At 41.3% G+C, this 20,671-nt stretch overlaps 1 long non-coding RNA gene and 1 pseudogene across 1 annotated transcript in view; both read left to right on the forward strand.

The window, feature by feature from the left end:
- LOC146789515 (uncharacterized) overlaps positions 1-20,671 on the forward strand; it is a 290,902-nt gene that overhangs the window by 107,222 nt on the left and 163,009 nt on the right. The gene's annotated exons all lie outside the window — the stretch shown is intronic.
- LOC146789516 (U6 spliceosomal RNA) lies at positions 19,169-19,269 on the forward strand (annotated as a pseudogene).

The raw sequence follows: 20,671 nt of genomic DNA on the forward strand, positions 1-20,671 counted from the left end.
TTGTCTCGATGGGGTCAGGACCAAGGGTGATCAGAATCTGAGTGTCATCTGCATTCAACACTACATCAAAGCCGTATGTTCTGATCACTGTGGCCAGGGGAGTCACATAAAGATTGAATAGTGTGGGGCTCAAAATTGAGCCCTGAGGCACACCCATCCTAACAGACCTACTACAGGAGACTAGATCGCCAATCTGTACTGCAGAGACTCGGTCCCTCAAATAACTTTTAAGCCACTCCAGGGCTTTCCCTCTGACACCAATATCCCAGAGCCGTTGTTCTAAAGTGCTGTGGGATATGGTGTCAAAGACTGCTGATAAATTCAGCAGGATGAGAATAGCTGACTGTCCTCTAATGCAATTTGGATGTTATCAGTAACTTCTACCAGCGCGGTTTCAGTGCTATGTGCGGCCCAGAAACCGGACTGTGAAGGGTCTAATAGGCCATGGCTCTCAAGATGGTCTACGAGCTGCCTATTGACCAGAGACTCGAGTACCATCCCAAAAAATGAGAGAAGCGAGATAGGGCGATAGTTGGTTAAAAGTTCAGGGTCTGCAGTGGCCTTTTTTTAAATTGGTCTGACTCTGGCTGCTTTCCAAATCTTTGGTACCACTGATGTTGAAAGTGACCTGTTAAATAAAGTTGTGATGTCGTCCAATAGCACCGGAATTATTTTAGACAAAAAACGAGGTGATACCGGATCGACTGGTGAGCCTGATTTAATTTTTCCCAGGGCCTTGGCCACTTCCTCAGAGCTATATTGGGAGAATACCTCTAAGAGGGGAAGAGGGTCATCTGGGGGGGCATGATGGTTTTCCTGAGTGTTTGAGTGTTGTTGCACAGGGAAAGAACTGTGAATGATGGCAATTTTAGTTTCAAAGAATTCAGAAAGGGAGTCTGCCCACTCCTGTGAAACAGGAATTTCTGGCTGACCAGGGGGCTTGGCAAATTCCTTTACGATGTTATAGAGTTCTTTGTTAGAGTTTGGCGCTTTTTCAATTCGGTTTAGGAGGAAATTTGTTTTAGTTTGCCTAATGGAGTCCATGTAATTACGATGTATATATTTATAGTTTTCCCGGTCAGTTTGGGCTTTGCTTTTTCTCCATTTACGTTCTGCTGTTCTACAAGAGACCTTTAATATTTTAATTGTTCTGTAAACCAAGGGGCACTTTTAGATTTTATGTTGACCTTGGTAAGAGGAGCGATTTGATTTAGTGTAGTTATTATTTCTCCCTCAAAAAGAGAGGCTGCCAGTCCTCATTTTGCAGACGATGCAGCCAGTCTTATTCTGAACTTGTCGGAGTCTAGGTCGGGGTTGGCCTGGCACAGGCGGTACAGGAAGGACTTGGGATCCCTGCACAGTGTCTGTCGGGTGGTGAGGAAGTAGGTGCCACCAACGTTGAGGCGCACCCACTTGGAGACGCTGCCTCAATCATTGATTGATTGATTGATTGGTTGGCAACTAAGAAAGTATTTGACTCTCCACTCACAGTATACAGGTAGCACTTTGCTTACACAGGCCAATTTAAATGATGTAATTCCTAGTAGTAGAAATTAAATCTTTTACACCAAACATCATGCCATATCCTTTAATTGCCTTGATCCATTCCCTACTTAAGCCCTGCGGTAGACTAGAACTTCTATCTTTCTTAGGTTCCCCTCAAGAAAAATCCTTTATCCAGAGTGATGATTATCAAAGCAGGAAGCATTGGGACTGGCTCCAAGCTGGAGCATCCACAACATGGGCACAAAAAAGTGCAAGATCTCAGCACCAGGCTTTTATCATCCTTCCTGAAACACCAATCTGAGAATGACAAAGGACAGCTCTGACGTAGAAATGTCCTCACATTGAAAATGTAGCCTGGTCTCTCCCTCCTCACTTTAGTGTCCAGATCTCCGCCCTCCATCTACTGGAAAGCAGGCAATGCTATTCTGTCTGAGAAGCTGCACTCCATCCTGTGCCATAGGACAGGGGCATCCAAATACTTTACTTTGGTACTCAGGCAAATCATTTATGAGGCACATTTAAGGGTAAACATCAGAAGGTATGGCTTATTTGCAGAATCTCTATTCAGTGTTTGCATTACATGTTTGCATTATTTACCCTGTATATTCTCTGACGTTGCTGTGACCATAAGAATACTGTGTCATTCTACAACCTAAAGATTTAGATTCCTCCCTAGATATGCATCTCTCAATTACTTTACTCTATTAACCCCCCAGCTGATCAGCAGTCTAGCAGTAGCCTAGCAGTGGACTGACTTCACATGATTCTGTAGCCTAGTGCCTAATATAGCATTATCTTACATGTAAACACTGATATTTCGTTCTACAGTTTTGCATCCTCGAATTACATGCTATCTCAAAAGTCTACTCTATGTACATAAAAACCTGCATGAACATGTTGACCTTGACTTAAAACCTCTGATTATCAACTCTCCTTTTTTTAATGTTTGAATTACCCTTTCCTTCCTTTACATCCTCTTCAAGCCTCCTCTCTGAGTACAGTCTACTCGAAATCATGTGCACATTTCTCATAATCTCTATTACTGTATTTGTGCAAACTGCCCACACCTCGTCTTAAAGATCACAACCCCTCCTTTTTAGAAAGTCATGTCCTGCAACCTAGTAGGGAATAGGCTCCTTGAGAGAACAAGACTAAACGCAATGCCAACAGTAAACAGTAACCACTAATGTAACCACTTACTTTGGGTCTTGGAGTAATGTGCTGCCTGACGTAAAACGCTTCAACACCTCACTAGGGGTTACTTTAACATTTATTTAAGATTTGAAGCAGGTATACTCAATTGGGTATAAGCTCTAATTTAGCATTGGCTAGATGAAAAGTGCAAGTGCTTGGATGTTGAAGTCAGACTTGTGAAATGTTTGGGCAAAGTTAAAGCACAGAAGAAAATGTATGTGAACTTAAATTAGGTGGTCAAGTAAAGACTAAATCCTCACTTCTCAAATTAATGAATTGCTCTGGCATACTGTCTGCAAGTCTGGATTGTGGCAAGGAAGAAGTAGTATTGTGCACAAGAGATAAATGTAATATATTATTACTAACCACGCTATGGCACACAATAAGCAGATGATCAAGGTTATGACTATTTTAAATTAGATTACATGAATTGATTATTTGAAATTGCTTCTAAGATACCATGCAACGGCCAAGTGACTCTTATTTCATAAACTGTATTGAAAATTGAGTATGAGCTGTTTTGGTCCTTGAAAATCAGTAGTTAAACATATGCGTTTGTAAGATTAGTAAAACAATAATTTGAAACTTCAAATACAAAGTAATAAAAATATATTTAAATCCACCTCGATTTATATTTTGAATAGCATAAATAATGAATACTTTATATCATGCTTGTTACTATAACCTTGGATTTGTTAAAATGCAAAACTGAACAGTTTCTTATAACATGAGTTCTTAGTAGTGTGCCACATGAACATACCTTTGTTTATAAATTTCAATTTTCTTCTCTGAGACTCTGATGTTCTGTTCTACCTGCTTTCTGAGGCTAAAAAGAGGAAACACATACAATAAAAAAACACATTTGGATTGTATTTAATTGTACAGGTTTTCTAAATACATAAATAGTCAATGGACTGTATTCAATAGTTATTTCTGTACTTGGATACCTTTCTATCGTCTTTGTCTGCTCCTCAACAACCTTTTGCAACTTCTGATTCTGAGGGTCCAATGTCCTCCTCTCTGCAATCCTTTTCTTTTAAGCAACCATAAAGGTACAGAAAAAAACATGTTAGCGTTAAAATATTACTTCAGATGCCACTGGATAAAACTGGATACATTTGAAAAGAAAAACAAATCATATTTTCCTTGTGGAGAAAACACATTTAAAATGTAAAGGTGCTGCTGCAACAATGCACAGGCATTTTCGCATGCAACGTGCATTATATTCAATTCGCCACGTGCAACTGCTTTCTATGTATCTAACTGAAAATTAACAAATCCTGTTCAGATGTAATGCTGTAAGCTTACAACTACTGCTGTTTCCAGAAATACTATTGAAACCTTTAGGTATTTGACACATGTGCACATCTATGTCTATGCAAGGGAGTAAACCTACAGGAGCAGATGTACATATTTTTTAAGACTGAGGGCCAGATGCACGATCCTCACATTATGCGACTCGCAAATTGCATCGCTTTGCGACTCACAATCTGCGACTCGCAAAATGAAATTTACAACAGTGTCTCAGACACTGTTAGCAATTTCTAATGGTTCACAAATTGCCTGCCTCATTAATATTTATGAGCCAGGTGCTATTTGCGACCCCATTAGGAATGGCCAGTACTCACAGGAATGGTGGCCTGCTGGGGTCAGCAGACCACCATGTCTATGACTGCTTTTTTAATAAAGCCGTTTAAAAAAAAAAATGCATCCCGTTTTCTTTAAAGGGAAACGGGGTTCATTGAAAAAGAAAAATGAAACATTTCTGTTTCATTTTTTTAAAAGCAGGCAGTGGTCCCTGGGACCACTGCCTGCTCTTAAAAAATGTTTTCGCACACACTCACAAAGGCGAAGGGGTCCCCTGGGGACTCCTTCCCGTTTGCGAGTGGTTTACCACCTACTTGAAGTAGGTGGTAAACTGTGAGTGTTTTGCGGTCGCAAATGCGACCCCAAAACAATGTTGGATTGCATTGTTACTCGCTATGAGGAAGGGACGCGCCTTCCTAACAGTAAGAATCGCGATTCGCAAAAACAGCATTCGTACATGCTTGGACCCTTTTCTGTGGTCGCAAATGGGCCAACTTCCGGTTTGCGACCATAAAAGCGAGCGTACATCTGGCCCTGAGACCCTCTATCCTAAATTGTGAGGAAAGAAAAGGTTTTTGTGAGATCAAATCAAACTGACACATAAGATTTAGTTTATGTGATACATAGCGGGGTTAAAACAAGTGACAACCCAACATCCACTGCTTGTTTGATGTAACTAATAAGTCCAACGTATTATTAGCATACACTGTTAATAACAACTGCAAGTGCTGGTGGTAAAGGTGGCAGTAAAAAGGTATAAAAGCAAGCAATAACCATGTTGTGGCGTGTCATGCATAATTGTTACTGAATAAATCCTTCCCATTTAGCACTGTTAATTGGACAACATTGCTTCTTTTATACATTATTTTTGAATATCGCAGATTATGACATTTTTGTAAATTTACTGTTGATGAAGCATGCCTCGATACTTGGCTGAGGTTTCCTTATGCATAAATACTAGTATCTACTAGTAATCTTCTTAAGGGTTACCATCGGTAATTATCACACTCTATGGGTATTATTCTTTTGAAATCCATCCTTCTCTGTGAAACAGATTACTGAGATGCATTACCAGTGGTTGTTTATGCTGGTTTTGTAATGCAAAGAGACCCTTTTGACACAGCATGCAGCTTCTATAACTGCCATTTAACAACCACATCACATTTAAGTCGATTTTTGTGAAAATGCAAAATGTACTACTGCACCATCCACTTTCCGGCTCAGGTGTGTTCAATTATTGCACTCTCTCTTTAAGAATCAGTTTCAATGTTTACAACCCAAAGCCATCAATGAGGTGCAATTAATGGCCTGATATATAACATGTTTTATAATTGTTTATTTATGTTTATTCAGTTATGGTCCTTCATATGTTTCTTAAGTTATCGCATATTTATACAGCCATAAGGGCATTTCACAGTGAATAGTTCCCTTCCTATACCACACAAACCAAAATATGTTATTAGAGCAACCTTAACTGTATAATATCATACTTAATGGCATTCGAACGTTTACTATAGTTAAAACAGGTAATGTGTTCTTTTTTTGTGGCACCAAATACTGTTGAATAACCATCTGGCTTAATTCACTCTACTTTGTAGTGTGAACACCAATAGGCAAATCTGTGTACAATTAAGCAATTAAGATAATGTTCTGCCTGTTTGCTAGAATGATATTCTTGACCACCCCCGCAACACTTTTCAGTGAAAGGTCGCATCACTGTCTTTAAGTGTTCTCATCACTAGATCTATGACAAACACTATTAATACATTTCTGCGTTTCAACTTTAGCTTTTGTTATAATTCTATGCTATGGATTTTCTGTCTACATTTTTCACACATCGGACTGGATATACAAAACTTATTACCAGCTGGAAACCAGAGTGTTTACGACAGGTAAAACGGTTTTTCTCATGCATTAAATCCGTTTATCACTTCGGAAAAGTTTTGCCAAATTGCTAAATGGGATTATAAATGCTTTCTGAATCACTATTTTGAAGGGGGGAAGAGGGTTGGGCATTTCTTCCAAATAGTGATTCAAGCCCTGATGTAACAATGGCTTGTAACCATAATTCTGTTTGCAAACTATTGACCAATTACTGACTCCCATGTTAGGTTGGTTACAGATTTGCAAAGGGCAATGGAGTCCCCTTTGGACCCATTCCCAATTAGGAATCATGGTTGCAGCTCCAGGGGGAGGAGGCAGTACTATGGAAAATAAAATGGTAATGAAGAGATTTCATTATCCTTTTATTTTTCAGTTTAGCCGACCCGAGTGGCAGCACTGGGTACAGCTATAGATGCTGATTGGCTGCAGAGAGCAGTGTTGCTGGCTGCTCCAGTTTAAACTGCACATGTCATTTTGGCCATCTGTCTTGAGACAGCCAGCCTGACATGCACATTTTAAACCTCTCCACTCAGCTGTCTTAGACAGCTCATGGAGAGCAGGCACAGGGACTTGTAGCCTGCAGGAGCTTCAAGGTAGCCTGGTCCAGCCAATCCTGGCACTGCTCTCATGCTGCCTAAAATTCTCAGCAGCATGAGAACAGCATCAGGATTAATTAGGGAGGAGGCTCAGAGACTCCTTGCTGCTTTGGAGCACCAGACTATAGCAGGACCGAAGAGGAACATGAAGACGAGATAGTGGGTAAGTCAGTATTTTATTTTTTTATAAAATTGCTTTCATACCCACTTGCAAGCACTGTGAGAAACTCGCACTGCCTTGGTTCAGTTTCCATAGCTCTCAATCGTGGCCCGTTATAAGCACTGTTTATTACAGACCACAATTTAGAGCTGTGCTGGTTTCTCACAATGTCTGTAACACAGTAACAATTTCTCCTCACTAGGGAGGGTCGGATTGGTAAGGCGGGCACTCGGGCAATGGCCGAGGAGCCGGTATCTGAGTTCCAGCTGTGAGCTGCTTTTTTGGGCAGCCTGGAGAACCAATTTGAGTGGTTTTTGCGTTGTTAGGATGCCACCAGTGGCCCAGTGGGTGCCTAAGTGGCCTCTCTGGAGAGAGATGGGCGTCCATTACATCCCTTTTATCACCGGGCGGGCAGAGGTGACACTCCTTATCTCTCGCTGGGCTGGCCCATTAAAGTATGCATATTGAGCGGGGGCCTTAGCAAAAGTGGCCTCACTTGTTTTCAGGTGTGCTTCACCAGTGTAAACTAATCAATGCATTTTTTTTACCCGCCTTTTTTTAAATAAAATGTGGCCGAAGCAGTGTTTTGCAGAAAGGCAATATGCAAATGAGGGCCACTATTTTTTAGCGTGCGCTACTGATTTTTAATCCCAATCCAACCCTGCTCCCCACTGTTTTAAAATGTATGCACCCGCTAATGAATCATGCTGATTTAAAAGTGAGTTTTCTAATTTGGAAAATAATCAAAGGGATGGTGGTCAGCTGTCCTTCAAAGGCCACCATCCCGGTGATTGTAGTCATTTAAGGGGGTCACAAATTGTGACCTTGCTAATTAATATTAATTCTGAAATCCGCTGACATTCGCGATTTGTGGACCTATCTATTAGCATTTCGCAAAACCAGATCGCATTTGCAAAAAGTCAGGAAATTAGCAACCACCTTTGGCAAATGCAATCTTTGCACATCAAGCCCATGGGCTATTGCAATATCATCAAAAAGAAATTGGGTAATTACAGGGTGTAACAAAATCCACAGCCAGGTTAACTTTCAGCCACTAAATCCAGCAGCATTTAGCAAGGGAAAAGGCTTTGTAATTACTGGAACATTGAGATTTTAGTGTGGTGAGCACCAAAATCACCATGTTCTGTTGAATTATATGGTCAAAACTTGTAAAAATTGCTATTTATTGCTCGCAATATTTTAGCATGATGCGGTCTTAGATTTAATGTGGTGCAAACAATAGTGCACCCTCCGCCAGTGCACTCTTAATAAGGGCCTTATTCGAAAACTTCGAATTTTTCAGACCTCTTCTCTGACGGCACATGTCTTTTTCGATCATACATGTATAAATATTGACATAGGAACAGTATTACATTAATTCATTGTACCAAATATTAAGGTTTTACTCCCAATATACTATGCTCCAATGATTTTCAATTACTGTTATAGTCACAGCATATGGTTTAGTACCACTCAGACATATGGCATCTGGCGTAAACATCATTGGTTCACTTGCTAAAAGAGTTTACATTATAATACAAAATCACATGTGTGCCTAAAGTAAGATGAATTAATGGCTCTGTAATGCCTTCTGTATATGTTGTTGTTATTTACAGATAGATTTAGTTTCCATCACAATCAGACTTGGAGAACGATGTTTGTCAGCACTCTGGCAGGCAGACCACTTAGTCTAGAATACCCAAGGGTTGGAGACAATGGAAAACGGGTCTCTGGATACCAATTAGAATGTAAACACTAGACTGCTAAACTGCAGGGTAGTCAGTCACTCTGTTCCTGGGTCTGTGATTAGTTCGGGGATATTGGTGGAAGAGCCATACTTAAGGGCACACATGGCTCATGGTCATCACTTGGCAACATACTGTTTAGTTACATTGGTTTTCCACTCTTGTATCAGTTTGCCCTTGTATCCATCCATCATGTTTGTTGTTTTATTCCTTTTCAGTTCCCCAGCTAGTCCTCCTTTCGACTTGACCTTTATGTTGGGGCGATTTTTCTCTTTGTTTTTCTGTTGTTATTCTGTCTGTGTATTTATAGAGCATTCTGGGGCTCTCAGCAGGATTCCAGTCCAGAACAAGACTCATCAAAGTGACACCTGCTTCTGAAATCAGTAAGCTATGTAAACATATGTGTCTACTGTGATTTCGAGCTTGCTGGTCAAATATTTACATGTAGTCCTTTGTCTTACAGATTGTTCAGTTTGACTTATCTGCGCAACACCAAGGTAGCACTGGGTTATCCTTCGACTGAGAAGATTTTGTGCCAGAGAGTGCGCTTCAGTCCAATGTTCCTGTCTTATTCCCCTCCCCTGTTGTGCCCAGATTCTTACCACAGAAAGCAAGTCCATCTCGCTCACCAACATAGGTTTTCAGCGACAGCAGGGGCTTTATGAAGCTGATAGCATGTTAGCCCAAAAATCGACCCGTCTGAAAACTTAATTCAAGCAATGGTGCAAACCCTGACAAACATTCAAGTAGAACTAGAGACTGCTGATCAACAATGAGCCTTTCTGTTGAAATGGCTTAATCAAATTACATCTGGTTCTTCTAATTCTTACACTTATGCATCACATAGAAAACCCCAGGGAGAGTACTAATAAATCTCCTGAAAATAATAGCATAGTAAGCACAGAAACTGAAGAAAATACTCCCATCAACAGTGGTTTGAATTTAGTGCCTCCTGAAAATTTCGGTGGAGCACACATTTCAGAGATTTAAGAAGGAATACCAATTGCACATCTTGGCAAAACCACACCAATTTTCCGACAATACTTTCAAGATAGTGTATGTATTGCCTTATTTAAAAAAGGATGCAGTGGTGTAACCCACCCCTTCCATTTTGAATCAGGGCTCCCAGCTGATTAATTGGTCTCAATTTCTTGCCCAGTTCAGGTCCATTTTCGGCAAGAGGCATACCATCCAATCAAATCATGCAGGTTTGTTAACATTATGACAGTGAATCAAGAATTTGTTCGCTGTATCAGTCAATATCAAAAATTGACAGCTGAAGCTGCCTGCATGGACAAGTCTGTGGTTGCCGCCCTTTACCTGGGGCTGCAAGAAGAGTTATAGGTTGTGAATTGGCCTTCTACATCTACAGTTTTAACTGATTTAACATAATTGCAGAATGTGGATTTCAAAAACAACAGAGAATAGTGACATTGTGGTCCCATCAGAATAACCAATACAAATCAGAGAAGTGGTACTCAAGACTGACAGGAAGAACAGGAATGTCAACAAAAATCAAGACTCTGCCTTTACTGTAGGAAGATGGGATATTTTTTTAGAGCTTGTTTGCAGCATCTGGGAAATGATTTGACCCGTTCCTGAGTAATGGGCAAGAGGCAAGTTCACAGATCACAAAGTGTTTAATTACCACATCCAGAAGACCTATCGCTGTGCATAACATAGTCGACTCTGACGCCTCCGCATGTTTTATAGATACCAAGTTCCAGACAGATGTGCAAACTCCTACTAGAGAGAAGCCTCTGAAAGGAGAAATTCAGGTAACAGATAGAACCACCTTAACCTCAGGAGGGTATGTCAAGAATCCTTTCCATTGTAATGGCTATTCAAACATGGCACGTGGAGAGAATATGCTTTGATCTCATCAAAAGACCCTCCTTTCCAGTCATACCAGATACTACCTGGCTGATACATAATAATGATTTGATGAAGTGGGAAAGACAAGAAATGGTGTTTAGTTCATCGTATTGTACAGAACACTGTTGCTCAAAAGCAACTAAAAAGAAGACCCTATCTCTGCCTTGATTTGCATTTCAACAACCCAGCTACAAACAAACAGATGGAAATTGAAGATAGTGCTATTCTTGATTTGTATAAATAATGTAAAGATGTATTCCATAGTAAACAGGTGGTACTCTTCCACCTCATAGGAAGTATGATTGAAGTGGAGCTTTAATGCCTGAAGAACCCATTCCACAATGTAGAATCTAGCATCTTACAGTAAAAGAAGATAACATTCTGGCACAATATTTAAGGAGAATCTCATGGAGGTGTGTTTTTTGCCAATTAAATTTACTGAAAAAATACATATACAATAAAATTATTAAAATAAAAACCTAATTAAAAAATATGAACAGAATACTTTTTTAAATGAAATAAAAATAAATCTTTATAAAATTAAAAACACAAAAATTACATAAAAATGCAAGAATCACATTTTCTATTCCCACAACAGTAGGGAAAGTTTTATACTTTGAAGGGGTCAAATGTACTATTTCCACTACGACATAAGCAATAGTAGAGAAAGTGTAGGACTTCGGAAGGATCAAATGTACTATTTCCACTTCAACCTAAACAATAGGGAACGTGTTGACCTTTGAAGGGGTGAGATTTACTTTTTCCATCTAACCTAAGCAACAGTAGGGAAAGTGCTTGCCTTTCAAGGGTCGGATTTACTATTCCCACTTCAGTCTGAGTAATAGTGGGGGAAGTGTAGGACTTTGGAGGGGTCGGATTTACTATTTCCAATGCAAAGTAAGCAACAGTAGGTTAAGCGATGGACATTGGACAGGGTCAGATTTACTATTCCCACTCCAACATCAGTAACTGTAGTGAAAGTGCTGGATTTTGGACAGGTCAGATTAATTATTTTTTTTCCAACCTGAGCAAGCGTAGGGAAAGTGTTGAAATTTGAAGGGGTCAGATTGATTATTCCCACTCCAAAATATTGACTAAAATATGAATAATTCATTACTTTTACATTATAAAATAATACAAATAATTACAAACTAAAATTAATACATTAACAATTAAGAATAAAATATTTAATAATATGTGCTATTTAAAAAAATTACAAAATATATATTTCAAACACTTTCCACCCTACTACCCCAAACATCCAATAACCACAAAAACAAATTAAAATAACACTTGATAATGTTTAACAATACACATTAATTTAACCAGTAATACTCAAAATATAAAAATATTACACAATATATAAATTATTAAAATGAATTACATATTTGACAAAATCAGTAATCTAATTAATTACCATTTTGTTGCGGGGAGTGGTGGGACTATGGTGGAGGTGAGGAGACCATCGCTGAGCACCTCTGCGGTGCAGCCTGCGGCACTCAACTGACCCTCAGTGAAGAGGTCAGACTGCTGCGCCTCCCTGATGCCTGGTGCAGTGCCGGTGACAACTGTGGAGGTTGTCCCTCCTGGAGCACGTTGACTACAACCTGGCTTACTTCCCCCTAAGTATCTAGGGACAGGGCTAGTGGCTGGGGCCCTTGAAGGCTGTTTAGACTTTTTTTTTAACTAACTAACCAGTTGAGATCATAATGCTATGATATATAATATTATATGTAATGTCTATGTTTTTTGCGATCACTTCCCGCCAAAACTGGCAGATCATATCTACACTTTTAGTTTAAATTGCACATCTTTCGTACTCACCATTGTAATGTTTTCTTTTTGTGTTTCAGACTCATGTATCTGTTTCGTATCTTATATGTAATTCATGTCCTCTGAAGTCCTTATGTAATGTAACTCGTTCTATTGTGAAGCACTCTGACACCTTCAGGTAAAATATGCACTGTTTAAAAACGCATAAAGAAAAAATAAATAAAAGCATGTTTTAAATAAATTACAAATTAAATATTTTGTCAAATTAATATTAAAACTAACAAATTAAAAGTAAAACATTAATGTTTATAAATATTAAAAATAAAAATAAATATAACAAATTCCTCTACAAATACAACAATCTTGCAATAATTATATTTCAATAAGATGTAAAAAAATTATACTACCAAATCAAAAACAATGTGAAGTTCTGTGTTGTACTTTTATGATACCTGTGATCAAAATAAAATCTTTGAACTGAAGAAAAGCAACAATATTAACTACACTAAACTAAAATACCACACATTCGGCATTAAAGTAATACTAATAAACAAAACAAAAACTAATAAAAGAACATAATAAAAAAAATGAAATCATATACAACTATACTTAATAGAAGACATAAAGTACCTAACCTTGAATACTCCTTCAGGCACCATACTGGTCTAGAAAACCCTTCCCCATAGCTATTTCCCAATGGTAGTGGGCTCCTGGTTCCATTCAACTTCGGAAGTGACTTTCCTATGACAACTTCAGCTCCATAACGGCCCTAGTTGCCATGCAGACCTCAGTTTATTTTTATTTTCACAATGCTGCCGAAGCACCAGTGTGAAAATGACTTCGGATCAGTGTGTAGTGCAACAACGGAAAAAAGTTTTGAAACCTAATTATATGTGTTTATAAGCATCCATCAAAAAAAAGGGAGATGGGAGATATTGGTGGTGATTCTGCAGGTAGATAGAGTATCCACTAGAAATATCAATGCCAAAGGTAAGTAATTTTTTCATACGGTGAATGCTTATACCTGCAGATTCCTCTGCTCTTGAGTAGATTCCCAAGGATACCCACCACTGGGATGGAGGGTCTCGAAGGATTTTAAACAAGGAAGTTCAGGAGTCAAAAATGACAAACCTTTCGATTCCAAGTAATAGTGCTTTGTGAAGGTATGGAGAGATGACCAATAGGCAGTTATGCTTACGTCACCGTCCGAGACCCTTCTACCTCGAGCAGAAGGGGAAACGTTTGCTCTAGTGGTGTATGCCCAAATGCCCTAGGGAGGTTCTTTCTGGGCCATGGCGAAGCAGATCTTATATGCATAGGATAATCCACTGAGATAATGTCCTTTTTTGTACTGCTTTCCCTTTTCTGCTACCAACATAGTCCATGTGCAGCTGGTCATCCACCGGAAATCTTGGGTACACTGAATGTAAAAGCAATCTCTCCTCCTTCGTAAGGTGAGGGAGGGGTAGGAGGATGGCAGATTTATGGAGCGCCCGTAATGGAAAAGGATTACCACCTTTGGGAGGAAAGCAGGTCTTGTTACCTTGTCAGGGTAAAAGGATGTGTATGGAAGCCAGAAGCTAAGTTCTTACGGAACACTGACACGACTGGCGTAAGTGATCACAACCTGAAAAAACACCTTGATAGTCAAGATGCGTAAAGAGAAGCTATAAAAAGGAGTTCTAAAAAAGTAAGAGTTAGGTTAAGATCTCCCCAAGACATAAAAAATGAAGTAGGAGGAAACATACTGGTCAGACCTTTCAAGAACCTTTCACCGTACCCACTGCACAGCCTCCCTGAACCAGGGAAAACACAAACTTGAGAATGTCCACCAGATGCAAATTTAAATTATTAAGTAAGCGGTCTAAACACCAAGCAACAGACTTGCGCTATCTCCGGTAGTAAACAGAATTGGTGGAAGAACGATGGGTGGATAAGATCACATCTATCACGTCATCAGGTGGGAGAAAGGCATGCAAGTGCCCACGCGAAATCTCCATGCAAGAAGGTGTAGCCTCTGAAGGTCCGGGTGGAGAAGTTGCCTCTCTGATTGGGAGAGGTGGACTACCCTGAGAGGAAGAAGGAGAAGAGGACACAGGGAAAGGTGCAGTACATCTGCGTACCACACCCTTCTTGGCAAATCCAGGGCCACTAAGATTACTTTGGCCTGATATTGGTGATTTTTTCTCATAATTCGAGGAATCAAGCATATGGGAGGGAATGTATGGTGGAGAGGAAAGTTCCACTTCGACCGAAACACAACCCCTAATGCTCCTTTTCTCAGATCCTGGGGGGGGCGGTGGGGTCACACAGAACTTCAGGCAATGCAAAACAGAACAAGTGGAAAAGAGATCCACCTTAGGCGTGCCCCACAGATCTAACATACTCGGTCCCACCTCCAGGTTAAGGCACCACTCATGATCAGCAAGATTGTGCTGACTTAGGTTGTTGGCTCTGGTGTTCAGAGGCCCGCCAGATGAATCAGCACCAACCACATTACATGACTTTGCACCCAGAACCAGAGTCTAAGAGCTTCTCAACATTGAGACTGTGACCCTACTCCCCCTAGCTTGTTGACATACTACATTATGTTTGTATTGTCTGTAACGATCTAGACTGGCCAACTGCGAATGGAAGGGAGATATGCCAAGTGCTAAGTGAATCGTCCTCAGTACAATCTGATTTATGTGGAAATTTCTGATTGTTCATAGACCAAAAGTCTCTGATCTTCAGCTCCTCCAGGATTGAAAGCTGCTGTCAATACCATGGCCACGGCTGGCACGGGTTCAAAGGACATTCATATGGAAAGGGTGTTCTTCACACCATACCAGGCAAGCTCTGCTACTGTGTTCCTGGAAATCACAATGGAGTCTTTATGGTCTTCCCTGTGTTGGAGCCTGCGGAGACACCACTGTAGATCCCTCATGTGCCAGGGAGAGTAGGTGATCAGGAGAATGCAGGAAGCCAGCCGACCTAAAAGGCAAGGGACACACAGGAATGGAATCCAAGCACCTTCCCTGAATTGTGGGAGGACAGCATAAATGTTCTGCAGTTTCTGGTCTGGCGGGAAGTCTTCGTCCAAGGTGGTAGCCAGGACTGCCCCTGTGAACAGAATGCACTGAGAGGGCTCCAGATGAGATTTGGACATACTGATTGAAAAACTTAAGCCGTACATCATGGATGCAGGTATGACTACATGTTGCAAATGCGGCTGTTCACTGCCACTCAAGAGCTGTGATATGCATTCTGAAGACTACAGCAGACAAGGAGAAACACTTATCTGTGGCTAATTTTACTGGAGCTTCTCAGCTTCTTGCTATTGCTTGGTGCTGGTGGCTGTCTAGGATGGGCTTGACTCCAAAAAGGCAATGACTTGACTGAAAGTTTGCATGTGGGCTTTAAAGGAGCTCAAAAAGTAGTCAGGTTCTGTTTTTTTCTTTTCCTTTTAAAAATGTTGCTTCCTCCTTTAGTTTCTATTAGGTTTCCCAAACCAACATAGGGATTGTAGCATGGGGTGTTTCAGCATTTCCTGATCCTGTTTGTTTAATTTATAATGGTTCCAGTTTGGATGGTGGGTGTGTCTCATCGCAGTTGTGTTCCTCCAGCAGTTCTTCACTCTTGCCCCCTGTTTGTTCCTGTTTCTTCTGCCATAAGCTCATTCGTGTGTAATTCTTGTCTGCATCCCAGAATCCTTCATTCTGTCTCCTGGGGCTCCTAATCCTGCAAGGAGGTTTCTTATGCCCATAGCTTTTTCCTCCCTGGACTGTGAAAGCCTCTCATGTGCCCTGTTTATCACATGTTCCACTTCTGTGATTATATTGTGGCTTCAGGAAATACTTGCACATACCTTACAGAGTCCAATTTCCAGCTCCGAAAGGTAACTCAGAGTCCAGCTCTGAGCCCCAGACAGGAGATTTTCTTCTTCCAAAAAAGTGACAAGATATGAACATAGAAATCTTCATCTCAACTTTGTGCAGTGGTTCCCTGAAGACAACACCTCCTCCTTGGACCCTGCCAGCTGTCTATCCCGCTGAACTTTATCTTCTCATTAGGCCTGGGTGGTAAATTTCGTTCCGCTCGCGGAATATGGGTAATTTCGCGTTCCCAGGAGAACGTGGAGTTACCCAAAATTCCGCGATCTGCGGTTTCGCGGAATGTCTTGCTTGTTCGTGCTTTAAAAATGCGTATTCGCGAGATATTTCTCCCCGAGCACGCAAACAGCATTCACGAACAGGAAAAAAGCATCACGAATGGGCGGAACAAGCAATTCCGTGTGTTCGCGGAACTTTTGTGTGCTCGCGGGGATTTTTTACAGTTTCGCGGAGCTTTGCGTAGCGCGACTACGCAATTCCACCCACTCCTACTTCTCAGACATTTTTCTCTGAAAGTCCAAAGAAAAACTGACACCGGACCCAATACACTTTTTGTGTCCAAACCTCATTCCATCGTGGTTTGCCATAACTTTCAACTTTACCCAGGTCTTGTGCAACTAGATATCTGTGGTTGGAGCTTTGATCATTTAGACGCCAGATTGCACTAATATATTTACACATTTATAACTCCAGTTCTACGGATTGGATTTTTGTTATTTTGGTGTAAAATAATTCATTACATTTTACTCTATTTACCTAAAATAGTGTGGGATTTTTCCTGTGTTGTGTTTTCACTTTATTACTATTTGAGTGCTGCATTAATACTTTCCAAATTGCCTCTAAGTTGATCCTAAATGCTTTTTTGCTCAGCTACCAGAGGGTTAAGTACAGGTTAATTTAGTGACTTTTGCAGTTCACACTGATAAGGATTGTGGCTGTTGTTTGAGAAGGGCTCACAACCCACTCAACCAGCAACATAATTTCTCATATTTACCTTGCATATTCTGTACCACAACATGTTTGACATCACAATATTTTTGACAGGATATTTGAGTTGCACAATTTTTGTGAATTCAATGTTATGGTAGACTACCCTCAGTTAAGTACTCCTCAATCAAATGGTCACCTAAAATCTTCTAAAACTGAATCCAAGATGTGCTTTCAATCTTTTGAGACTGTGTGAGGAAGTGAGTGGAAACCAGCCCACCATAGCTGTTATGGCCACTTTTAGTACATTGTTGTGCACTTTAGTCTTTGTAGTGCACCTGTCATTTTCCAAAATTTTGTGAACAACATATTCCAAGATCTTCTAGAAGTATTTATGGTGATGTACTTGGATAGTATGCTAATGTAATCCAGTACATTTGAAGAAAATATATGACTGGTTTGAGACGTCCTCAATAAACTATGGAAGCACTCCATCTATGCCAAACAAAAAACGCTCACTTTACCATTATCATTAAGCCTGGGCAAGGCACTACGCTATGCTCGCGTAGTTTGTGAAGTTTGCGCCAATTCGCACTACGCAAATTGCACGTAGCACAGTGCAAACACGCGTAGCATAGCGTTGCGTAGTGCAGCGGTCCTCAACGTCAAGATGGCGACCGCGAGCAAGCAAAATGACATCCCGGAGAGCCTTTTTCCTCGTTCGCGATCAGCAACATCAAGTTGCCGATCGCGAGCGTGGAAAATAAACCTGAGATTCTCAACGCGGGGCGGTCAGGTTTCTCATTGCGAGTGGTCGCGTATGCTCGCGACCGCTCGCGATGAGAAACTACCAGTCCACGTTGAGAAAGCTGCCGCTCGAGTAAAAATCTACTCAAGCGGCAGAAAACTACAGCTCGTACTGTGCAAGATGCTGTTTTCAATGATTGCACAGTGCCGGATGCTTGTCCGCACTGTGCAGTCATTGAAAACGGCATCTTGCACAGTGCGAACAGGGTACTACGCAGTTCGCGAAGTGCTACGCGTAGCTCGCGTAGTGCGAAGTGCACTTTGCGTAGCTACGCGTAGCGCTACTTCGCGAACTACGCCCAGGGTTAATTATCATACTGCCTATACTGCAACTAACCAGGAAGGGAGTGAAATTTGACCGCAGAGAAGACAAGAACTAGTATTCAACAAACTTAATGGCTGCTTTAACTTCTGCCCCCATATTGAGATAGCCTAATAATCTGCTCCAATTTTTGCTGTTGAAACGGACACTTCATCAATAGCAATTGGAGCAAACTGTCGCAGAACTGTTGCAGCGAGATTCAGAAAACCAATGCACTTCATCCTGTTGCCTGTATTTCCTGATCTCTGACTGATGCTCAAAATAATTTTACCTTCTACAACATGGAATCTCTAGCCATCAAGGAAGCATTTTCCTACCGGAGGCATCTTTTAGAAGGGCCACATTGTAAAATAACTGAGGAACATACTGTACCTACAACTATGAAATGTGCCAGTGCGCAACATGCTCGTTGGACCCTATTTTTCTCTCTCGATTTGACTACAACGTAACTCACAGACCCGTAAAGATACATGAAGAAGCTGATGGTCTATCTCTCCAATTTAAAGATATGGACAATTCTGAGTTCATTCACATTGCACCCTGTAGCTCAGTAATTTCCACAGTACAATCAGATAACTTCCTGGAACTTGTTAAACAACCTCAAAGAAAAATTCCACAACACCAATGGATAGAACAAGACCCTGACAAAAGGTCATTGTAGAATGGGCTTCTCTTTCAAGGTGAAAAATTGTTCCTTCCTTTCAACAACCATAGTCTAACGCGTTGAAATGATGCGCTGATTTACCAGCAACTGGTCATCCAGGAAAGAGAAAGATGATTGAATTATTCAATAGAGATTTTTGGCGGCCCGGTCTAAAATCATCAGTAAAGGAGTATATGAAAAAACTCCTAAGCAACCAGGATTTCAATGGATTTTATAGTTGATTTACCATTTGTGTTGCATAACACAGCGAGTTGTTGTGCTCGCTTCTTCAGCCCATAAACTAACATTGGAACAATACAGAGAAGATTAGCCTGTGCAAGAATGACAGGCAGAATTTGTGAAGGGTTCCATATTCTTTGTCTACTGCGTGCTGAGCCATATGGACAGATTGAGACAGCAGCGATGAATGGGGGAGGGCAACACAAGCGGGAGGGATAGACGTGCAATGGCAGCAACTGGGTTAGAGGAGACTGACCCCAAGGCGTAGGGAGAGCAGCCGCGGCCCACACAGATAAAAGTGGTGATTCTGTGGGTCCGAGTGGGGGGACATTTCGACAGATGACGATGAGGGAAAATTTATAATTGATTTAATTTTCCCTTGTAGTCGTCTGTCGAATCCCCACACAACCTGGCCTCACCGCTCTTACCTCTACGGGCCATGGCTGGGGGATAAGCCCATAGGTTCTCTCATGGAATGTAAATGGCCTGTGTAGCAGCCTAAACTGAGGGATTGTTGCAAAATTTGCATCGCTACATGATCTCAATATTATCCTGCATGAGACACACCTGGTGGGGAATAGCTGTGGTTTCCTCAAACGGGGTATACACAATGGTGGTGCAAGCAAAGTTTTTGGCGGGATCCAAGGGTGTAGGGATTCTGGTCCGTAAGTCTGCCCCCTTTGCCATCACTTGGACATGGGCGATGCCCGATGGCTGCCAGGCAGCATCCTGTGGCACATTGAATGGGATTCTTTTTAACAATAGTGTCCTCCTGGTATCTACCTTTGGGACTGCAGGAAGACAGACTGGGGAAGATGGGGGACTGGCCATTGGATACACCAGACGCTCTCACTATCTTTGGGGGCAACCTGAACCTGACGGCCCATGGGGACTGAGACAGGGAAACATACTCACTACTCTTGCCCAAGACTTATACATGAGGTCACTCCCTCGTCTCGACTATCTACTGGTACCTCAATCCCAAGTGGGATGTTTCAGAGACACCCAATAACCGCCCAGAGGCATCTCAGACCACTCCCAAATGACCACAACATGTCAGACATTCCTGGGCCTCCCAAGAATGGGATGGAGTCTAGACCCATGGAAGCTTAAGGTCTGGGATACCAGACAGGGTATTGGAGGCTATTAAAAGATACCTCCAGGAGAACTAGGGGTCAGTGGACTCGGGGGTGGTCCTGTGGTAGGCATACAAAACAGTAATCAGAGGGCGGCCAATCGCTCATACAGTGGCCAAAAAAAGAGGCGAGACAGTGAGTGCCAAGAACTGGAGGAAAAATTGGTGTGTTGGAAGGTGGAGTTTATAGCTTTATCGATGCCAGAACTGGCAAGCAGAACTGAAAAGACTGGGGAAGACTGGGGAAGACTGTAGATCTCATGACCAACAAGAACTCAGGGCCCATTTCAGGGTGAAACAAGGGCAAGTTTACAAATTCAAAGATAAGGCAGGGAAACTCCTCACATTGCTGGCAAAATGGAAAGTAGTGCAGAAATGGATTTGTAAACTCCAGAAGGCATAGCC

Source organism: Triturus cristatus, chromosome 10, assembly GCF_964204655.1.
Source record: "Triturus cristatus chromosome 10, aTriCri1.1, whole genome shotgun sequence".
Lineage (NCBI taxonomy): Eukaryota > Metazoa > Chordata > Amphibia > Caudata > Salamandridae > Triturus > Triturus cristatus.